Source organism: Perognathus longimembris, chromosome 14, assembly GCF_023159225.1.
Source record: "Perognathus longimembris pacificus isolate PPM17 chromosome 14, ASM2315922v1, whole genome shotgun sequence".
Lineage (NCBI taxonomy): Eukaryota > Metazoa > Chordata > Mammalia > Rodentia > Heteromyidae > Perognathus > Perognathus longimembris.
The window spans coordinates 28067571-28073643 of NC_063174.1; the positions used below are offsets into that span (position 1 = coordinate 28067571).

Genomic DNA, 6073 nt, shown 5'->3' on the forward strand with positions numbered 1-6073 from the left:
TTCTTCTCAAAATTTCCTGGGCCAGCACACAGACACACAGACACACAGACACACAGTGATTTGTATATCTCTATATTTTCTGCCTACCCAAAGGAACTAGGTTTGCCTTCTTTCTACATAATACCCTGTAGTGTACCACGGACATGTGAGATTAAGGCATGTCATTGCACATCTAAGCTATGACCTGGAGCTACATTGGAATGGCATTTGTATTAGCAGGTGAAGTGGGATTGCTGGCATCAACTCTTCCCAAGGACCCTTAAGGCTTGGGACAGGCCACCTATTGGTTTAGAAGGGTTAGAGGAGGTGAGGAGGCTCCTGATTGGAGATTACTGAGTTTAGGGACTCCTGAGTTTTCTAGCTGTTAAGATTCAGGTGTCTCTGCATGGTACCTTCTAAGTTATTTGGAGAACTGCCTTTAGGTTTTCTCCTTCCTCAGTTCATTCTCTTGTCTCCGAAGCCTTCCTTTCTTCCCCACCTCTTCTTTTTGCCTTTCTTGCTTGTGTCCATTCCTCTAGTAGCTAGTGGAGAAGCTAGAAGAAAATGATTAACTCAGTTATCAATGTGAATAGGCTTCTCTTCCTACTTATTGAGACTTGCTCTGCAGTACACATGAGCATACTGAAAACATAATGGAAACAGAATCTTTAGCCTGTCAACTGTAGTAAGCTATGATGTTTTTACCCATGTTGTATTAGCAATCAGGGTAGAATTAAGATGGAAAGTTGTGTGACTTGGCAAATAAAACAGGTATTTGACTAATTTTTTCTGCCTTTGGGGCCAGTAGTATCACCCAACAGTTAGCCAGTGCCAGGCCCTGCCCCATTTCCTCTATTCTCGTCTCCTCATTGTATAAACAAACACAAATGAACTAGATCCTTATAAAAGTCTCATAAGGAAAATATTACTAAAAATGGTGCTAATTTTATGGATGAGGAAACCGGCTTAGTTAAGTACCTTGTTCAAAGTTATATAACGGAGCAGGGGAGGGACTCATCTCATCTCAACTGAAAACCTGATTTGACAAAAGTCTTTTTGAGTGACCTGCTGTAATTAGGGAAAACAAGGGCCTAGGACTGGTTAATAGACAAGTAGAGGCTTCTATGGATTCTTTTGGTTTACTTTTGAGCCATGACAGTCTGGGCACATGAGCTATACTCTATGATTAGCAGATGGAGCTCAACCTGATGCCAGGATGAGGACTTACATCCTAAATAAGCTGCTCTCATGTGTTTCTTTTCAGTTCAATTCAAATCAGGATTCTAATTTTACTTTATAAAATGTGTCTATTAAATTGTGAGTGTATTCTAAATTCACATACCATGTTGTGAGAGAGAATGGTCTTTTATAGGCTAAATATATAAAAGAATGTGATCTTCAGAATTTATTTTTATTTATTTACTTTCATTTATTTGTATTGACATATATTACATTATATATAATAAGGAACTTCACTATTATAGTTCCTTACCCTTACATGAGGTATTGAGTTCACCTCTTCTATTATTTTCTTTACCCTGTCTCCTCCCTCCTCTCCTTTTCTCTTTCCTCTTTCCCTAGTAGCTCTTCTTTTTCTTTTATGACCTTAATTTTTTGTTACTATTTTCTACCCATTGATGGGCAGCTAGGCAGACTCCATAATTTGGCAATTGTGAATAGAATAAACCAGGGCAGAAAATGATACTGTAATGAGAATCTTAGGAAACATGCAACTACCCCGAATCCAGGATTTCTTTTGAGTTTAGTATATGGTCCAAATTCATTTGGATTTCATCCGTACTTCGAGCTTTCAGGTATCAACAAGTGCTGATGACAAGGGCCATGACCTCTGTTAAAAGACAAAACGGAAAACAGGGTTCCAAGCAAAAGGCGGAAACAAGCAGAAGTGCTTGTGGCGAATGTGGTAGGGGTAGCAGTAGCAGCACACCTTCAGAAGTGTGGCCAGTCTCCATGTTACCTTGAGTCTTCGAGAGAAACTTGGAAAACCAAAATGAAGTCCCATCTGATGAGTCCATTGTGTCTTCTGAGGCCACTGTGGGATGTTTTATGGGGAGGCTATTACCCATGTTACTAGTTCCTGTTTTTCCTGTTTAACAGAATAACCTTCCAGGTGCTGATTTAATCAACCAAAATAAATTTAGCAAGGTCTTAAACTGTTAGGAGTCAAATGTAGATGGGGAGGGGGAGGTAGAAAATCTTTAAACCAAATGTGACTGTCTTGAAGAAGGATGCTAGAAGCATTGCATTTTAATTGTATACACACACACACACACACTTTTTTTTAATCTAAGTTTTTTTTCATTTTCCATTAAGGAAACCGTATTCAGCTCCCAATAGTTCCTCTATTGTATACTTCTTTAGTCATTCTTTACACTTCGGCCTCACAGAACCAATATCCAATTTAGAACTTTTGCTCTAAAAGGTTGTAGGCTGGTTGTTAGGAACTAACATTCCTATAGAGTGTTAAACTGTTATAAATAGCAGTTAAAATCTCAACTGACTCTACACACAGTGAAACTCCTATTAATAATAATGCATAATAATTTCTATAGGGAGAAGAATTCATCCTCATTCTAAGCTGAATTTCCACTTAACTCCTCTAAGCAGTTGAAATGAGAATAATTATGGATGAGAAATGGGACACAGAAATGGGAAAACTTGAATGAAATGGAAAGACTTGGGCTCAAGATGCTGGCATGGCTCAGCATTCAGACTGCTTCAGATAAGGAATTTGAGGCTTAAGGGGAAAGAACGTATTCAGGATTTATCAAATAAATATATCATTTTTTAAATTTATTTATTTTATCTATTTTTTTTTTTTTTTTTGCCAGCCTTGGACTCAGGGCCTGAGCACTTTCCCTGGCTTCTCTTTGCTCAAGGCCAGCACTCTGCCACTTGAGCCACAGCGCCACTTCTGGCCATTTTCTATATATGTGGTACTGGGGAATCAAACCCAGGGCTTCATGTATACGAGGCAAACACTCTTGCCACTAGGCCATATTCCCAGCCCCATTAATGTTTTATTAATATATGCTAGTTTCCAAGCTTCCTTCTCTCTGTTTTTTTTTCTACTTCTTTTTCCCCCCTTCTAGGCTTCTGGAGCCTTCTAGCTGCTTTGTTTTCTTCCTGTTTTAATAAGAATCCTCATCTTCCCATGTAAGGGAGCAGGGAAACTGGAATGGATGGTTCTTTTTTTTACACTAAATTAAAACTTTATTGAATAAAGAACACTCTCCAGAGCACATGATTTGATGGACTAGGCCTACATTACATGCAATGAAGCTGAACATGACAGTAGTTTAACATGGAATGTCAAACAAATTAGTATTTTTCATTGTACAAAACCATTTATGTAGCTGACATGAAATGTTTGATATTCATCATTCCCAATCATCTGTGATTTTTTTAAAGGCATTTGAAGATCAGCTAGTAGATGTCTTTAGCATAGAGTTCAAATAAATTAGTTACACATGTACTACTGAAATCTCTTTCAACCTCTCTTGCATTACCAATAAAACCTTAGTGCAAACATCAAAGCTACTGGTCATTCCAGACATTTCAAATCCAAATATGATTTCTGAATTAATGTGTATTAAGTAAGGAGAAAAAAACCTCAACAACATCAGTTACTGCAAAGCTCATTTAGGCAAACTCTATAGTCCACACTACACATTTCTCCTAAATCTCTCACATTAATGACTAAATCCTGATTACAGTACTAAAATTCTCTCATTCAAGTATCAATGATTATATTTCAGAAAAGAAAAATCATTTGTTTCAGTTTTTACTGAATGTAGCATTACTGCTACATTCTAAAAAAAAAAAAACAAAAATTAATCATAATTAACAAACCCAGTACTCACAATAGGATACATGGAAGAAATCATTTATAAAAAAAGAAAATGTGCTGTACTTGCACAGCAGGAATTACATAATGTAAACACCATATTGGCCCACACCACAAAATCCATGAGAAAGGTTCAACTTTGAACACTATGTGTGTATTATTTTCAAATCTGTGTTTGTGAGTTTATACTGCATTTACTTATACCAATACATTGACAAATAGAAACATACTCTTTCTCATACAGACACATGCAAGTGATTTAAATATGAAGTATGGTTTGTTTCCCTAACACTAATGCGATTAAATGGTAAATAACATAAAAATGTACCCAGAAAGCATCTGATGGATGTGAGTCCTAGTTGAGGAATGATGGGAAATAAATGGCAAAGATTTTATAAAGTTGATTAAAGAAAATGGACACCAGAACCAGCACATGTAGGGAAAACCTTTTTTAATGTGGCCCTTGTCTGAACTGTTAATTGACACCAAGAATTTGAAAAAATATACAGATAGTAGTGAAAGTCCTTTGACACCTGGAGGGTCAGGCCTTCAAAGTGAAAATTTTAGCAATGGAATGTTTGAGCAGGGAGATAAGGACAACTGTGTGTCCTTTTCTAGTTGAAAAATAGGATGTTCAGGAAGTATTTATTATTCCTGTACAAAGTTCTTTCAGTTTCTTGGTAAAGCAAAAAAATGTAAAAAAGAAAGAACTGCAGGCATAATTATCACCCACACATTCACATACACAGAAACCATTCTTAAGTGAGTGTGTTGGGGGTGGGGGAAGATAAAACCCTCTCCTAATACAGAATTGGAACTTGTTTGAATCCACTACATTAAATACCAACCAGCAGGTTACTTCCATCTCCTTCCCTTCCCATCCACCTCCTCTAGGTACCCCCTCCCCCAACCTAGTGTATTCTATGTCTTTTGTGTGTGTTTTTCCCCCCAGCCTTACTTCTAAGGCTTTGCATAAGTACCACCTCCATTAGAACGAAAATGAACACCTCAAGGCATACACAGCAACAGCACCTTTTTGATCTCTTCCACAAACGGAGTGGAATCTTGACGTTCTCCAGCCTGTGTCTAGACCTCCAGGTCATCCAGCCGAGGTCTGCTGCTAGTGCGGCTGCTGGGTCAGCTTGAAGCTCGCTGGTCCACCATGGCTAGTGGCTGAAGTTCTAGTGCGGCCGTCACTTTTTTAGAATTCTGGTTGTCATCAGGGAAATAGAAAGGCTGGGCGTGGGAGTTGGAGATGGTGCTCCCTGCCTGTCCCATGCGATTTTATTCTGTGCTGTAGTTGGCCCAGTTTTGCTCGCTAACCTGTTTGTTGTAATTGCAACAAGAGGAATTGTTTGTCTCCAGAAATCAGCTTGTAGCCAGGAAGAGACATGGGCGAGAGAGGGGCTGTTGGTGAGGAGCAGCCATTAAAATAAGCGTATTTTGGAGATCCACAGTCTTTGGAGGGACTCAGCCTTCCAGCGTTGGAGTGGTAGGGGTGGTTCCTTCCCTTCACCCCCGTGAAGAACACATAGAAGAACTCGATGATGTTCAAGGGGAGAGACACCAGGGACACCACCAGCATGAAGATGATGAAGATGGTTTTCTCCCTGGGGCATGAGAGGAAGTAGTCCACCTGATGTGGGCAGGGGTCTCTCTTGCAAGTGTAGATGGCATTCAAGCTGAAGCCATAGATGTACCATTGGATGAGCAGAAAGGCCACCTTGAAGACTGACTTGAAGAGGATGCTGATGATATATAGTTGTGCAGCAGCCCCCTTCCCCCGCCCCCCATCTTCACCTTGCTGTGCTCCTCAATGCCATACTTGAACTTCTTGATTTCAGTCGGCTTCAAGTGCATCTCCACATTCATGCCATCCATTTGGACCAACTTGAGCTCTTTCTTGTTCAGTTTCTCTTCCTTTGACATCACATAGAACACATGTGCCAGTTACAGCAGGGTTGGTACAGACACGAATATGATTTGCAGGACCCAGAAGTGCACATGGGAGATGGGGAAAGACTTGTCATAGCACACGTTCTCACAGCCAGGCTGTTGAGTGTTGCATCAAAAGGCAGATTGCCCCCAAGCAGACTAAATTGCTGTCCCCAATAACAGGATTCGGAAAGTGAAGAGCACAGTCAGCCACACCTTCCCTCCAGCTGTGGAGTAGGCTTGGACTTTGTCCAGTAGTTTTCCTAAGGCGCTCCAGTTCCAGTCATCCAT

At 39.8% G+C, this 6073-nt stretch overlaps 1 pseudogene; it reads right to left on the bottom strand.

Annotated features, from left to right (window-relative positions):
• Nucleotides 1-4420: 4420 nt before the first annotated feature.
• On the bottom strand, nt 4421-6073 carry LOC125363008 (annotated as a pseudogene).